This window comes from Opisthocomus hoazin, chromosome 7 (genome assembly GCF_030867145.1).
Source record: "Opisthocomus hoazin isolate bOpiHoa1 chromosome 7, bOpiHoa1.hap1, whole genome shotgun sequence".
NCBI lineage: Eukaryota > Metazoa > Chordata > Aves > Opisthocomiformes > Opisthocomidae > Opisthocomus > Opisthocomus hoazin.
This window is the reverse complement of record NC_134420.1, coordinates 3,405,173-3,423,279: the sequence shown is the minus strand read 5'-3', so window position 1 is coordinate 3,423,279 and position 18,107 is coordinate 3,405,173. Positions and strand designations below refer to the sequence as shown.

Here is an 18,107-nt window from a genome sequence, read left to right as displayed (position 1 = left end):
GTACATGCTCTGCTGAATGAATCCGGCACCCACGTGCGCATCGGTACCCGCATAAATCTGCTGTATCCCCAGGAGAATAAACCCCCTGAGAAGAACCCTGTGTACCACTTCACTGCATAAAATAAGCCTTCTGCGGTACCTCAGTCTTGCATTATGTTTGAGTTTGGAAGAATCACTTACGTGCATGCCATCGATTAGCGGAGGCTGCCAGACAGCATCGTTATGGGGGTGCGTCCTCCTGGCTGGTAGCACAACTCTTACAAATGCAGGAGAAAGGGAGGTGTATAGCATAACTACTGTTCTCAGTCTTGGAAAACACCCATCACTGAAATGTTAGTCTCATTTTAGCAGCAAAAATTAGAAGTAACTTGCTAATTTCTATGACATCCATAGAGTGGTTTTTTTGAACGTGTGGAAGCAAGCCAAACCACCCTCAGAGGTGAATGAGGGCAGGTGATGTGTAGAGGAACAGCACTACGTATGGCCGACAGGACTCAACGGAAGTATTTAAAAGCACTTGTGATGGACAATAGAGGGGCCGGCTTCGTCATATTCATCTTTGCTGATCCACATTTGCTGAAAAGTGGACAGAGACGCCAGTATTGAACCCCCAACACAGCTACCAAAAAATTGCAAACATATATGAAAGAAAAGTAAAGTTTTGAAATATTAATCCAATTTGGTTGTAAATGAAGACCGCTGGGACAACACTGCACAGAACGGTCTGAGCATTTTTTTAATGATAAAGGAATTCATTTATGTAAAAAAAATCCCAAACCCCAAAACATTGAGATACACTGGCACTGTGTATCTAGCTAAGCACTAGATGTAGAGCTAGAAGACCTCCCGCTGATTCCCGCCTGAGCCACTGAATTGTTCAAATACACTGGATGTACCCCTGCTCCTGCGTGCTCCCGTTTCCACTCCTGCCACTCCGCGTCACGCCCATGCAGCATGTCATCTGCTGCCTGACAAACACGGCCTCTCTATTTCACTACACATTGCCTTGAGTCCAAGGAAAAAGGGTCCTTCCAAACAGCTAACAAGCTGCAGACTTTGCACGCTGCTTGGATTTTGGATTTATTCTTTCACCCTTTTCACTGATAGCCAAGCCTTGAAGCCTACAATCTTCCCTGTATCTTCTCAGGTTGTTCATGTTCCCTTTAGTATTTACAGCTCCATCTTCTCTAGGTTCATCTCTACCTCAATTGCTGTTCTGTAGTGTCTTTCAAGTAGCCCCTTTCTCCTTCTTAGCCCTATTTCAGAGGGAAGCCCACAGGACTGTCTGGCTTAACTGTTCTTTCACATTTTCTCAAAATGACCTCATCAACTCCCATGGCTTCAGCAACCATTTCTATTCCAGTACCTCTCAAATCCCTCTTTTAATTCTGCTTTGGCTGCTAGGAGGAAAAGAGGCATTAATTAAGCAGGCTGTCTGAGGGTGTCCTAACATCAGGGCCTGGGATGCAAGACGTGGACATTCCCTTGTGGACATTTTGATTTGATTATATGATCTAACTTTCCAACAAAAGCTTCTTCTGTAAGTGCAGGTGTGCAAAACTACCTTCATCTTCATAGCACTTGCAGCTAAAGCAGTAATCTCTTTCTGCATATGATCGCCAATCCCAGGATACATCGTGGTTCCTCCAGAGAGGACATTATTGGCATAGAGATCCTTACAGATGTCGATATCACCTTTCAGAATACTGTTGTAAGTGGTTACGTGGATACCTGCAGATTCCATCCCTGAGTGGAAAGAAGTTTCAACACATGTGATTTCTCTTTGTTCCCTTCTTTTTCTTACTGTTAAAATGAAAGGGAAGCTCAGTAGTCGAAGAAAATTCCAGGAAAAAAAACCTATGTGATGCTCAGGAGAGCATCTTTTGGTACTGTTCCTTGCTAAAGAAAAGGAACAGACCAGATGAAGTTCAAACTGTATTCCCAGGACTGTAAGTACTAGACTTTTAAATTAGCTTAACACGCATATTTTGACAAAGATCTGTGATCCAGGAAGTCCGGATTTCCACCGCTACGTTTCTGACACCAGAGAGTCCAGCGGAGGGCTACAAGGATGGTGAGGGGACTGGAGCATCTCTCCTACGAGGAAAGGCTTAGGGAGCTGGGCTTGTTCAGCCTGAAGAAGAGAAGGCTGCGAGGGGACCTTATAAATGCCTACAAATATCTGAAGGGTGGGTGTCAGGAGGATGGGGCCAAGCTCTTTTCAGCGGTGCCCAACAACAGGACAAGGGGCAGCGGGCACAAACTGAGGCACAGGAAGTTCCGTCTGAACATGAGGAAGAACTTCTTCCCTCTGAGGGTGACGGAGCCCTGGAACAGGCTGCCCAGGGAGGTTGTGATAGAGAGAATTGTAAGAAATGTGAAACTGTAACAAAAAGGCCTTAATATTCTCTAGTTTTTAGTAGTCTTTAGTACTGTAACTTGTATTTCTGCATGCATAGTGATCTAACAATATAACTGTTACACTAATCCCTTTTTTCTCATTAAGGAATGTAGTAGAAGGACATGGGCACAAGCTATCACTTAGTCGTTAGACAAAATAATTAAGTGAAACAAAAGTGGTCTTGATTTTCAGCAAATAATTGGGATAATTGTGGGATAAAAGAGACTCCTAAATAACTCTACTCCAGACAGCTCAGCCTTGGGAGGGCAAATGCGCTAAGCTACAGAGATAAGGAGGCACCAAGAGAGCAACAAGACTGGAGCAAAACAACCTGAAGGACATGATATACGTGATGCTAGAACTGAGTTTGCGCAGAAACAAATGTCAATCAGTGAACAGTGTGATGAAGAGGATGGGCCTTCATCTTGGGACCCCCGAAGACCACCCAAAGATACTAACAGACATGCGTGAAAGATATTTACATATGCTAATTAGTTCCTAGAAATATAATGAATAATTACCTGTGTGATTGTATTTAACCTGAAGCAACAGGGTGTCTGGCGCGCACGTTTGGAGGAGAAATCCCCCGTGTGCCCGGCGCCGCAATAAAGAATACCTGCTTAACAGTATACATTGTACTGTTAGGTTTTTCTTACCGGATCTTCGAATCAGTTGTGGAGTCTCCTTCTCTGGAGATATTCAAGACCCGCCTGGACAAGATCCTGTGCAGCCTACTGTAGGTGACCCTGCTTCGGCAGGGGGGTTGGACTAGATGACCCACAGAGGTCCCTTCCAACCCCTACTATTCTGTGATTCTGTGATTCTGTGACCACTGTTGAACACCAACACTGATCCCCGATACACTTCTGGCAGCCAAATCCCTCCATCTCCTAACGAGCATTTCTCCTGCTGATGTTCAAATGCAGAATATTTGTACATCACTCCTGCTGATGTTCAAATGCAGAACTTGGAGCTATATTAATGCTTGAATAGTTTGCTTTCTACACACAAATGTAGCTAGCTTTACCACTTCGTTTAATGGAAATCGTGCCAAACTGCCTGCAGCCATTTTGCTCGCTCCCCACGAGTGGAATTTAAATTGAAAGTAGGAAATTTGTCAGGGCAGTACAAGTTACCATATAAAGTGTCAGTCATCCACTGGATAGAATGGGAATTTTGACACTACAGATAAAACTACTGGAAAATAATGTACTATTTGATTTTGTATGATTACATTACAGATTAATATGATTAAACAATAAACTGAAGAAGCATCTAGATAAAAAACCCAAATAAGCAGCACCGTGCAGTTATACATCAGCCAGTCGAGATAAAAAGCACGATCTTCAGACAGTACTCTAAATCACCACCTTAGAAACTCTACTGCACTTATAAGAGGTTGAAATCATCTTACGATTCAGGTACCTCTAAACTGACAGGCGCCTTTTCATCCAGCAGCTGTAGCAGCAGTGTTCATCGCTTCTAAAGAGCTGATTAAGTCAATAGAAGCTGTGTGTTTCTATGGACATTTGAGAATAAATACCTCAGTTCCTATAGCTGCAGGTTGTCTATACTTCCTACGAAATTCTTCTTTTCATTCTCTGTCAAGTCCCTAGAAAGAAAAGTCCTGTCTCACCTATGAAGGATGGCTGGAAGAGAGTTTCAGGGCATCGGAACCGTTCATTTCCAATAGTGATGACCTGTCCATCAGAAAGCTCATAGCTCTTTTCAAGAGAGGAGGAGGAAGCAGCAGTTGCCATTTCATTTTCAAAATCCAGAGCCACATAACAAATCTTCTCCTTGACGTCTCTCACAATCTCCCGTTCCGCGGCAGACAGCCAACAAGATTCTAATCAACATGCACTGCGACAGCCAGGACACAGACTTTCTCATGCACATTTCCCGAAGTTCATGATGGTCGTGTGGTTCATTTGCCCTCTCTGTTGTCTCAGCAACATTACTTTCCCTTTGGATTACCAGATTTCCCTCATCGGCAAGTAAAAGATATATTGTACTACAGAATACTGCAAAGTTTAATGTTTACACGTCTATGTCACAAAACCTTGACCAGATCTCCTGAGGGTCACCCATTGCCAGCTACTAATTTTGTTCCTTTCTCTGTGGAAGAGGTATAATCAAAACACAACAACCTGTTAAGTTTGCCAGTAACTCAGGATTTCCGAACGTGGTGGCATCCTTGTCCTTGACGCTCAACAAACATGCTGAAAGCCAAAGCCAGGAGCATCCCGTTAGCTAACAGGAACTGTTTTTCCCAGGCCAGCCTAGTGACAGGGATTTTGATGCATCTCACCAGGTACAGGCTTCCTGCATAAGATGACAAGCAACAGAGCAAACGTATGCAAAGCATATCCAAAGCCCAGCTCATTACCAGTGGTGACAAACGAGTAGTCTCTCTCTGTCAGAATTTTCATTGAGATAGTCAGGTCTCTGCCCGCCAGATCGAGTCTCATGATGGCATGAGGCAAGGCATAGCCCTCATAGACAGGCACATTGTGGGTGACACCGTCCCCAGAATCCAAAACAATTCCTGGAAAGTGAAAGAAAAGGAAAAGCTGGTTATTGCCCACCGACACAGGGTCTCCACATACTCCGCATTCTCAACCGAGACACGCAACAACAAAGACGCTCACGTGATGATTGCTTCTGTCATTTCTGTAACTGAAGAGCTGCTCACGTGAGATGAAATTGTTGGCACAAACTAAGCATTTTGAGGAAAAAAAGACGCGTAACGTTCAGCAATTTGATTGTATTGCTCTTGCTGAACGGATGCTAGCAATCATGATCTTACACGTACGCAGAGACAACTTCACTTCAGACAACCCCTAGCACTTCACAGACATGAAACAATGTACAAACTGTAAATAAACTTCTATCTATAAAATCAAAAATTTGAATCTGCCATTAAAATAAACCACCTCCTTAGGGAAAAGATAACAAGAATTTATCTGTGCACAGCCACGTAACTTCTATTCTTGGATAGGAAATGAAGTACATGTTTTCCACTCAAAATGAATAAGGCATTTCTGATACCAAACATGCATACAAATAGTTGAATTTTAAACACAAAACAAGTATTTATGACAATTGTAATTCCTGTAAGCTGGCGATCTTTTTATACAAAATTATATTGTGGCATCAGGGTACAGAGGCAGATGGCATTTTGATTTTTTTCAAAATATACAAAGACTCAAGGGTTGCTAAGAAGTAATTTATCATCTTAATGCTTGATCAGACTCTAACCGGCAGTAAGAAGAGACCTCCATGCTAATTCTAACGATCGCTTAACAGCAGTCATGATTATGTGATGGAAAGTCATCATTTAAATGAAACTTTTTCATTTAGCTACTGATTGGGGCTTTTTTTCTTTCTGGGAATGGAGCTTAACAATAGAGATAGGTCTAAACTAAGAAGGAACCATGGGTTTGGCACAATCTAGTTCAGCCAGAGCCTCTTCTCCATGCTGTGCAATTAAGGGCAGTATCGAACTATCATCTTTCATCTGTTGATATAGCTGAGCTGCGGTCACCTGAGCTTTTGAAAGACACAGATCTACACCCATACCTGCCGTGAAGTTGGAAAAAACCAAAGAGGTACTTGCACAGCCCGGTGGGAAGTGTTCAGTTGCCATATGGCCACCAGTTCCTCAACACACAGCTGGGTGCACCACAATCAACCTCTGTCTGTGTGGCCGCACGTGCACGCACATCCACGGGAGGAAGACAGGTGGAAAACACGACTCCCAGAAAGACTCACCAGTCGTTCTTCCAGATGCATACAGAGACAGCACCGCCTGAAATTGCTACGTACCTGGCTGGCACATTGAACGTCTCAAACATAATCTGGAATTAAGAATTTGAAAACCCTTAGGATCTACACTCAAAAGTATCTGAAGGACAGTAATTTTTTTTTTTTTTTTCAGTAAATACTGCCAGTTACTACTCCCAAGTCCCCTCCTGAACCGTGGTTCTTCTGTGAACAGCACGCTATGTTTTCTCCAGGATTTCACAAAAAGTCACAGAAGTCAGTGGGTACCTTTCCATTAACCTCAGATTAGGTCAGATTTTTAATGATAATATTAATTGAAGATGACACCCTGGGAGAACTTTTTTACCCTGATGGCAGGACTGCATGAATGCAGCAATCATATACACACACACATGTTTAAAACATTTATAGAAGATGCAGATGGAAGAAGCCACGAGGAATAATCTGTCTATTCCCACCTCAAGGAGGAAACAGCCATTCCTGACACAGCTTTTCTTCTGTTTCAAACAGCTCTGCTGGTGCATCCACAGATTCCTCTGGCAAACAAATCTCGTGATACATTATAATTACTGTTATCAGGGTTTTCTTCGTGTCCAGCTAAAACCTTACTTGGTCTAGTTTCAACCCACTACATCTCATTCTGCTCTCCCTCCCTAATAAACACAAGAGTTTATCTTTTCTCTTTATGTCAACCTTAACCATGTTCTCTTGTCTCATCCCCCACCTCCTCTAACAAGCTCCAGTTCTTTCCATCTCCTGTGTCAGATACACTGCAATTTTATCTGAGCAGATGGAATAACATTTGTTTCCAGCTGGACTACCACTGGAGCTCTGCCAAGGAGCAACATGAAGGGCACACAGTGAACTGACACACTCTGGACAACCCTACGCGCTGTAGCCTTAAACCAGTGTCCCCTCCCCTAGACAGTGCCACCCCATCACTAGTGGTGCTGCTGTGACCATGTTTCATAGAACCATAGAATCGTGTAGGTTGGAAAAGACCCTGAAGATCATCAAGTCCAACCACAAACCTAACACTGCCAAGCCCACCACTAAACCATGTCCCTAAGCGCCATGTCTACACATCTTTTAACTGCCTTCAGGGATGGTGACTCAACCATCACCATCATATCTGTCAGAGCCACTGACATCAGGGAGTTAAATTTTGGATTTCATAAGCGAATGCCTTTGCCGGTGAAGTCTACTCTTAATGAAAAGTATGCTTTCAATTAAGGAATACACAAATTACCAGTATTTCGTAGTTAATGAATGTAATGAATTTAATGCAATCAGTAATAAACAATAAACCTTTAAACAATCTTGAAAACAGGATTTATCATTACAGCATAATGATAGAGAAACAGTCCTAGACATATCTACTGTAGGAACCACACCTCCTGGTTGTTCTAACTAGGCTCTACTTACGGTCTGTTGCTGTTTATTATCTCCCAGTTGTGTTATCTCCCAGTAATGCATGCTGTCAAGCTCAATACTTAATTAGTTTATTCACACTGTTGCTAAATCAAAGCATAATCTTCCTATTAAATATATGCCAAAAGTGGGCACAAAGGGAAGTGCAGAGCCACGTCTAATTTTCCCAGGTGATTTTATGCCTATATCTGTATTTAAATCGCACTTACTTCTGGTTACATCACTGGCTAAATTTATAACATGGACTTTTGGCCAGGAGGCTGCTCTAAAATATACGAACTTCATAGGTCGACTTTTGGTTCCGATCTGAGTTTGCTAAATCTGGCTGGGTATGTCACAGGCAGAAATGTTTAGCAAAGCACCATTTCCATTTGAATGGTTCAGACAACTCATCTTCCCAAGCCAGCACAAAGATTCCAGGTTTTGAGCACTTTTCCCCTGACCCCTGAAGAGGTGCTCCTGTTGAGACCTCCACAGAGCCATCTGCTTGGTGGCCTTCAATCGTCTTTATTCACAGCTTCCAAAAAAATGCAATTCCGATACGCTAACTAGCATTTTGCCTGATGCAAAAGCGCCGATAAAGTAGACAGTCTGCAGGGTAGAAAGTGGGAACAGCATGAGCCGAGGAGTTGGGCTACCACAAGTCGATCGCTCTTGGTGGCCAGAGGCATCATTGATCCAAAACTCACACAGAACTGTGCTTCAGCTGGTACATGACCTGTGTTACAGCACTTGCAAACCTCAGACTTAAATACATCAGAGACATTTTAGGGCCATCCAGAGAACTCATTTTGCATGAGCAGCAGAAACTCTTGCTCTCTCACCACGGCTCTTAGCCAGCATCCTAACCCACACCAACCCTACGGGATTATCTCCCAGATTAAGAAGAACGTTGAATACCCTCAGCTATTTATATTTTTAGCTGCTTCTGTGCAGAAATGATCTGCAGCACAACATTCAGACGATTACCTGAGTCATTTTTTCACAGTTGGCCTTTGGATTTAGCGGGGTCTCGGTCAGCAGGACGAGGTGTTCCTCCAGCGCAACCCACAGTTCGTTCTAGAAAGAATGATGCCAAATCTAAAAACGAAGATTACTTTAGAAAAGGATTCAGAAAATCATTTCTTCTGATTACTACACAGAAAAGCTTTTCAAATCCAGTCCCAGTGATCATTTTTCGGAGACTGATCCAGCTGCAAGTCATTGCCAAGATGCTCTTTTGAAATCTAATTATTTCCCCAGAAATGAAAGGCCCTTTATGCCACAGATATTTCATCCAGTAAATCCTGAATCAAACTTTCACTCACTATAGAGTAACTCCATTTCTCAGTCACAGTCTGTAAAGGACTGCTGTATTTTTTTCATGTTGAATGGTGCCGCCTGTACCAGGCAACGCTGGCTTTGGCTGTCTGAGGTCTATGGCTGTGAGGAACCAAAGGAGGACTACGGCTGTGAGGAACCAAAGGGATTTTTTTCTTGATGCCAGCTAAAAGACAGACTGTTCAGTAACCCGATGAAACATTTCTTACCTTCTTGTTTAATTCTTTCCCACCCTTCTTTCTTAATTTTCCTGTTTTTAGCTCAGCTTTGCCTAACCCAACAAGCTTATTTCTGAGCACAAAACCTCAGGATAGTTTTATGGGTATGTTTGTTTAATATCCTAAAACCAAGTATTATTATGCTCCAAAATGAACTTCAGTGGAAAAAAGATCTTCCCTAAATTTGCAGCACCTGCTAAGTTAAGAGCTGCCCAGAGCTGGAATTGTTCATTAAGAAAATTATCAGCCCTAAAAAAAAAAATTGCAATTCCTTCTCAGTCCTCTAAAAACAAATTTTAAAAAAATCAGATGTTTCTAGAACTGGGATTTGGGGTACCAGGCCATCTTCCATTTGAAGGTTTAGCATACAGATGCAGGGAGAAGTTGAATAAAACAGAAAAGAATCATGTGACAGTTTAAAAAAAGATATATAGATCAGATATAAGAAGCAAAAGACTGCCTTTTCAGACAGGAAAGAACTAAGGGAAGAGAAGGAAACCTCTGTGCTTACGTAATTACCAAAGTACTGGCAATTTCAGCCGTGAGAAACACACCTGGGCTCCTAAAGCAGGACCCTGCTTAACCCTCGGGCAGTTTGCAGGTTTTCCACAAAACCAGGCTGGGTCAGGCACTGCCAGCCCATTAGATGCGACCTAACTATAACCGTAACATTAATGGATGATGATCTTCTACAAAAAACAAAAACAGTTCAGTGTTGGATTTTATAGGTCATGAGAATTCAATGTAAGCAGCCAGCGCAACAGCAAAGAGAAATTACTGAGGAAGAATTCTTCCAAGGCTTCTGTTCAACATTTCCACAGACCCCAGAGCCAGAAATGCCCCATCCCAACGCTTTCCCTCCCATACGTCGTCAGCTCAGTCGCCGTGAACAAATGAACGGTGATGTACAATGCCCCATGCTATTACCCAGCGGAAAACAGAGCAGGCCCAATCTGAATATTGTGAACTGAAGCACAGGAGAAGAAGGCGGCTTCATTTCATGGCTGACATGTTCTCCTCCTCCACTCACACGAGCGTCTGCACGGCCTGCAGCTCCCTCACTCTCGCCTTCTCTCGCGCACATCCACGCTCAGCCTCATCTTTTGGTGACCCCCGTCCTTGAGTAACGTGGGGATGGTCAGGCGCTGCCCTGTTCTGCCTTTGTCCCAGTTTTGGCACGCTATCTACTAATTCTCTTGTTTCTTCTACGTCATGATGCTTTTAGCAATATCACTTCCAAGTAATGGAAAGGAATTTGTGGTTTGGATCAAAATCGTGCAACTGGTTTAAACAAATCATGGCGCAGGGTGGGGAATATGTATGCAAATAGAACAGATATTCCCTTCGCATCAGAACTTTAGGAACTGCATTTCAGAACTTCTCTCAGCCATAAGAGTGTGTGCACAGATGTGTGCGCGTTACAGAGCTTCCGGGGAAGCCGAGATATATGACTGAATCAGGGAAACCTCTATATATATATTAAAAAAAAAAAGCGCCATTTGTCTTCTTTGTAATCACAAAAGTTAGCAACGCTGTTTCTTGGCTCTTCCCTACCGCTGCCCTTCTCTCATGCTCCTTTCTTCTGTCTGTTGCTCATTTCCTCGAAGCTGCCTCCCCTTTCTGTTGCGCTCTGCGCCTGGACTCAACCAGAAGCCCAAGCCCCACTCCGTGCTGGGGCATCGTTGTTGCTGTACATCAGAAGAAGGTCAGCTGGGGCTAGGAACCCGCTTTCACAAGTAATTCCTTCAGCCATTTAAGTGACAAAGAGAAGAAAAGTTCACACTACAAGAACCCATATAGTACCTGACCATTACTTGAATTACAGCACTGCCTGAAGCGTCCACCATGTTACACCCTACGAACACCCCACCTAGCCACGAGGTTACCCCACAGTGAAGCACGTGCCACCTTTTTTAACTTCTCCAATTCCTTCTCCTAACTAGGTTTTAGATAGTCTTCTCTAGCATCCAGCATTACCCAGAGAAAGGACACATACCAGCATGTGTGACACACAGGACAGTTTCCAAATGCAGAGAGCAATCACTGAGGGAAGAACACAAAATAGTGACCTTCAATTTGAAATTTTAAATTAATTTTATTTTTTTTTACTACAGGGAAATAGAATTTCTTGCTGAATGCAGACAGCAGGAAAATCACCAGGAAGAACAACATCATGGGATGTATGAGGTAGCCTTTCTACGCTGCAGAAACAAGCAAGGTGTCCTCCCAGGCAGCAGGGAAATAATGGAATGCAAATACGATGCTTCCATCTAGAGGAGCAGAAGGTATTTTCCACAGGGAAACACTGAGAACTGGCTGAATGGCAGAACTCAGAGGGTTGTCGTCAGCGGCACTGAGTCTAGTTGGAGGCTGGTAACTAGTGGTGTCCCTCAGGGGTCAGTACTGGGCCCAGCCTTGTTTAACTTCTTCATCAACGACCTGGATGAAGAGTTGGAATGTACGCTCAGCAAGTTTGCTGATGACACCAAACTGGGAGGTGGGAGGTGTGGTAGATACACCGGAAGGCTGTGCTGCCATTCAGCGTGACCTGGATAGGCTGGAAAGTTGGGCAGACAGGAACCTGATGAGGTTCAACAAAAGCAAATGCAGGGTCCTGCACCTGGGGAGGAATAACCCCATGCACCAGTACAGGCTTGGGGCGGACCTGCTGGAGAGCAGCTCTGCGGAGAGGGACCTGAGTGTCCTGGTGGACGACAGGTTAACCATGAGGCAGCAGTGTGCCCTGGCTGCCAAGAAAGCCAATGGGATCCTGGGGTTCATCAAGAAGAGTGTGGCCAGCAGGTTGAGGGAGGTTCTCCTTCCCCTCTACACTGCCCTAGTGAGGCCTCATCTGGAGCACTCTGTCCAGTTCTGGGCTCCCCAGTTCAAGAAAGATGAAGAGCTACTGGAGAGAGTCCAGCAGAGGGCTTACGAGGATGGTGAGGGGACTGGAGCATCTCCCCTACGAGGGGAGCCTGAGGGAGCTGGGCTTGTTCAGCCTGAAGAAGAGAAGGCTGCGAGGGGACCTAATATATACTTACAAATATCTGAAGGGTGGGTGTCAGGAGGATGGGGCCAAGCTCTTTTCAGTAGTGCCCAGCGACAGGACAAGGGGCAATGGGCACAAACTGAGGCACAGGACGTTCCGTCTGAACATGAGGAAGAACTTCTTCCCTCTGAGGGTGACGGAACACTGGAACAGGCTGCCCAGGGAGGTTGTGGAGTCTCCTTCTCTGGAGATATTCAAGACCCGCCTGGACAAGGTCCTCTACAGCCTACTGTAGGTGACCCTGCTTCGGCAGGAGGGTTGGACTAGATGACCCACAGAGGTCCCATCCAACCCCTACCATTCTGTGATTCTGTGATTCTGTGATATGCAACATGAGATGTGGGCTTCATCCATCATCTTGTTCAGGTAGGCAAGCACTAAGGAGGAAAAACCACTCCTCCACCTCACAGTTTGTGTTCCCAACTTCACTAAGGTATCTTTAATATTTCTCTGACTCACCTCTGATGAATCGCAACCTGTTGTGGGGTTTTGTTGGTTGTTTTTGTTTTTTTTTTACTTTAGCCACTTTCTATCATTGTCAAACACTCTGCCTCAGTATGAGCTTCAAGACTGAAAACAGTGTGTATAAAGCATAAAATACTTTCACAACATACTGCCAAATCTGATGAGTAATAAGCATTTACTTTTTCAACAAACAGTCACTCCAGAAGTGCCAGGACCTGATCAACCGCTGTACTAGCATACTGTACTGTCCCTTTACTGATACTGAGATTAAAAATTCTTCAAGGATTTTCCCTCTGGTTTGCAAGATGGTTAATAGCAAATTGTATCTCTTGGATAGGATGATGCCTCCGCAAAATAACACTGAACACCCACCTTTTCCATGTCATCCCAGTTCATGATGATTCCATGCTCAATGGGATACTTCAGTGTCAAGATCCCTCTTTTACTTTGTGCTTCATCCCCTACATAGCTGTCTTTTTGACCCATTCCAACCATAACACCCTGCAAAGTATATTATTCTAATAGTAGTGCAGTATACCATGCACATTAGAGACAGAATGCAATTTTTAAGTTATAACTTCATGTGAAATACAGTACCTGTTACTGCTCTTCCAGAACGTACTCCCAAAATGTGCAAGGAACAAAAAATGTGAATTTATGGGTAACCACCTGCTCTGTACTAACACCCCCCATCAACCCGGGAGGAAGAACGAGGCAGCTTCCAAAAGGCAGGAAGGTATCTCACGCTCGGCCCAGCTTACGCCCACGCAGGAGCCCAGCCAAGGCAGGCACCAGCGAACTCCTGGCTCTCCCTCCCCAGGGGCTGGGTCCTTCGGCATTGCACCAACGAATAAAGGGGTTACAGGTGGAAAAGATATCATCTCCCGAGATTTACTTTATACATTTGGTTGCCCTTGCTGTCTAGGCAAATCCACCATTGCCTTTAAAAAGGGAGATTCCTCCTTGCTGGAAATGAAAGGGTTTTGAAAAACTTACATTTTGAAAAAAAGCATTAATTTATATAAAAGAGACAGACTTCCTAAAAGAAAACTCAATTACTAAAAAATACTTTTACTAAAGTTTATCATGTTTGCATTAGGAAGCCTATCATGATTGCCCCAAATAATGTAACAGCATACAGGGTACAATATTACTCATCAACTAGCATAAAAATATTTCATTTTTCCCTTGGATACATTTTAATTCCATGGATTCAGTAATACAGCTGCTGAGCTGCTAAACTGTGCAAAATTACCTGCCAGCCCTACTCACGAATAAAAGCCAATGAACAATTTGAGAGGTTAAATTACGGACGTGTTTTCAAGCACCGATATTCAGCAATCGACAAAGGTGTTCAAAACACATTCCTCCAAATGCTTAGGAATTTATGCCTGCCAAACCAGGCTCATTTAGCTCAGCAAAAGAACACACAGAACTTCAAAGAAGGGTTTTTACAGCCTAGAAAATTAAAATCTGACCCAGATGAGTAACATGAACAAAAATCTGCATCTTCTATTTATAAAGGAACTGTTAGGAAATGAATTAAGCAGAAAGACCCTTTGCGAGGTCAAGAAATCACACATTTCTCCTTTCCAGTCCTATCTGAGTTGATAGTGATGCACTAGAGACCTTTTTTGGAAGTTTATTTGGCCATACTGGTGCTTGAAGGAACAAGAAAAGGAACGTCTCACTATTATTCATTTGGTTTCCCATGTTAGCCATGTTCTGCTTAGCTTTTTTCCCTGTATTGATAGAGTAAGTATTAATTCATCCAACAAGTTGAGGTTTTTTTCCATAAGACACCTTCATATGGTTAAAACACTCCTGTTCTTCTGTAGTCAACGTTTTATGGCTGACAAACACCTTTTCCAAAGGATCAAGAAGTTTACCTTGCAGATGTGCAGCTCAATCCTCCAGTCATCAAGCCAAACTCCTACAAACGCTGACGGGAGTTTGGCCTGAATAAATCAGATGCTTTATCATTGCCATTTCTAAAGCCTCAAAAACCCAAAACAACCCAAAGCACCCCCCCAAACCAGACAGCACTTCCACTGTGGTACCAACTGACCTGATGTTGAGGACGTCCGACGATGGATGGAAATACAGCTCTTGGGGCATCATCTCCTGCAAACCCAGCTTTGCAAAGCCCGGAGCCACTGTCACACACAAGGGCAGTGGCTTCATCGCCATCGCACATCATGCCTGACAATTTTGGCTGCAAAACAAGAATTTTGGGGGGGGGAGGAGATGGAAGGGAATAGGACAGAAGCAACTCTCCATCATTTAGACAGCAAACTGCTGTAAAAAGAGTAATTTTGACTAAGAATAAACCTAAACAGCAAAGTCCATGCTAAAGCCCTGGTCTTGCAGAGTATCTGAAGTATCCACATAAATTTCAGCTTGAATAGGTTTTACCAAAGCAAATTAATCAGGACATTCAGCCGTTGTTTCCAAAAAGGACACCTCCTCTGCTGTAGCCTCGAGGAGTCCTGTGAGATTCTGTTGATTGGCCTCGTGACCACAGGACAAGTTCAGCTAGAGGACAGACATTCAGCTCTACTTCGACTGAAGCAAGCAGAACCCCATCTCTTCCAAGGCTGAATTCTCTTCTAGAAATTTCATTTGTTAAAAATGAATTATGCACCTACCAGCTATAATGCCAGTACTGAGATGGTAAATAAGAATCACCAGACATTCATGACCTCCGAGACCGCGGCTGTTTCCCAGTGGCATGTTTAAATTTGCCTCTTTCTTAGAGGATCATCATCAATCTTCACCAACCAACTAAAAATAACCCCCACCAAAAGTTTCAGGAAAGCGTTTGCTGTGTGTTTTTAAGCGACAGCTACTCTGCAGCGTGAAGTGCTCGCTACAGGAGCGTATTTGTAAGTGGTAACTACCTTCTCAAAGTGGTTATTCTGGGAAACAGAACAAGAGGCAGCTGGCACAACTGCCCAGGAACAACGCGACTTCAGCGCTTGGCCAACGCATCCGATGAAGACCTGAACTCCTTGAAATTCCACCGAGGGAGGGCCCGAGTGTCGCCAAGACTTCTGTTTTGGATTCCTCGGATATTTTTAGGACGGTACGATTGCCTCTTTAGGCCGTCGAGGAGAGGGAACGATTTTGTTTCTCCTTCTCTGGGAACTTGACTCGATAAGGAAGGGTACTTCAGAAATGGCGAAGGAATGAAAGACAGCACTTCTCCAGCAAAGTTCTGGTCCCCAACACCACAAAAATGTATTAAGCATCATTTCTGCAATTAATGCAACAATGCACTTGACATCTGATGGCATTACAGTTCCACCTGAGTGCTATGTGCATGGGCCAGGAGCCACCAGCATCGGGGTCTGCCCTGCAACCAGCTCATGCTGTCCCATTTGTGCGGTTTAAAACATCGTGCGCTCTTCAGAGGATCCCTGCAAGAACACCCTGGAGATTTACAAACCAGGTTTCCTCACAGCAGGAACAGTTTGGAGTTTTAACGTTTGAGCTGCTTGAAGTTCCCAGTGTTCGATCCTTTCCCGTGTGCTTTACGAAGCAAGGCTGTGCCACAGGACTGACCCCAACGCTCTCAGATGAAATGGAAGCATAATTTGACAGCACAACATTATTTAAAGTAGGAACAATCATTTTAGTTCTTGTTGATGTGCCTCTGACTGGAAAATTCTTTTTCATGTCAGGAAGCAGAATGATTTTATCACATAAATTCATTAACAGCATTCAGACAGGAATGTTTAACCATTAGTTCGAGTAGCCAGTCTTTTTGCAACATTCATTCATGTTGCCATGAATCATTATTTTTCTTCTAAAATCCCCAGGAAAAGGCTTCTAGAATGCAGTAGACCACATATTTACCAGCAGTAGCCAACATTACAGAACTGTACCCAGACTCTGACTCCATCAACTCAAACCAGAAAGAAACTCCTTTCTTAAGTACGTCAGAAATGACATCAGAAGAGATACCGGAACTTAGGAGCAGAGAATTTTAAAAAGAGAAATGCTACTAAGCTGAAGAGAGCTCAGTATAGCTCCTTGGCTCTCAAGAAAGCTGGACAGGACCAAGGTGTTCAGTCCTCCACGGTAAGAAATCATCTTGCCACTTGGTCGTGCACACTGCGTTTCACACCCAGCTTTCCATGTAACGCTTGGGTCACTACGGGCGCACTCAGAGAGACAAAATTCACAGGGAAAGCCCAGCTGATCTGTGCAAGTTGCCACTGCTTACACTTTTACTCACTATTGCTTAGATGCCAGAGAAGCAACTGACATTAATAAAGTTAGTGGTTGAATTCATGGTTGAATGTGGTTTTATTTTAAAAAAATTGCCCCTGCAACCACGCAGTCAGACCCGAGTTACCTTACACCAGGAGACTCTTTGGAATGCCTTCAAAGCCTGAAGCAAACAGCAGCCAAGTCCAGGAAGAAGTCTGTAGATCCCCAGCAGGTCTCAGACCAGTCAAAGTGAAAGCATTAAAATCATGAGCTGTAACATGGAAAGAACTCTCGGGGTGACACTTACCCAGGAAAAGGTGACGATTTGTAAAAGCCTCTTTGTAAATGACGTGATCTCACCTCCCATTACATTTATATCAGCTTCTGGAACAGAGTTCACAGAGTATCTACACAGTTCAAGCCATTTTTGGAAACCTTATTTTTCCATTTCTGCTTATCACAGTGACAGCAGAAAGGGCTGGATAAATCAGGGCAGAATTTCCAACACCTCTGGAGCCTTTCCCGCTCGCTTGACTTGCTGTGCCTCATGCCAGAGGGTCACTCTCTCCCCTGAAGACAAGAATCCCTCACGCGAGCCGAGTAAGACTGGAAGGATTTGTAGGTCCGCTGTTGTCACTGGAAAGCGTTCTGCTCCACTCTAAAACAATTAGCTAAGAATAGCTCGTTACCATGCTGTTAACAGCCATCTTCAGGCTGGAAAGGGAAAAGTCTTACCATGTACAGTCCTCATGTTTCAACTGTACTTGCGCGCTTGCGTGGCGCAGACACTGAAGATAGCTGACTTCTCTCAGTATGTGGGTGACGGCATGGCTGAAAACAGGCACCGAATCTGCAATCAGCCCTTCAGAAGAGACAAGCCGTTACTGTTTTACAAAAAAAAGACAGCAGTTGTATAGGGAAAGACTGGATTTCTCTAGATATCACCTTTACCAGGCTAAGAAACATTCTAGAACCGCCAAAAGAAGAAAGTTCACAGGATTTACCTTCAGCAGTAACTACGGCTGGCAGCATCTCCCATTCCACATGACAAACAGCAGTGAAGCAGAACATCAGATACAATGTGGTACACGTTAACTCTGCAAATGTAAATCCCAGCCAACCCCTCTTTCTTCCCTGCCCTGTGACCGCGCAGCAGGCCTCGCGTACAAGCATCCTCGCCCCTGAAGCGGGTAATTCGATTCACTGACATCTGCTCAAAGTC

At 43.9% G+C, this 18,107-nt stretch overlaps 1 pseudogene; it reads right to left on the bottom strand.

Annotated features, from left to right (window-relative positions):
• Positions 1-507: 507 nt before the first annotated feature.
• On the bottom strand, positions 508-14,867 carry LOC104330756 (actin, aortic smooth muscle-like; annotated as a pseudogene).
• Between the last annotated feature and the right edge of the window lie 3,240 nt (positions 14,868-18,107).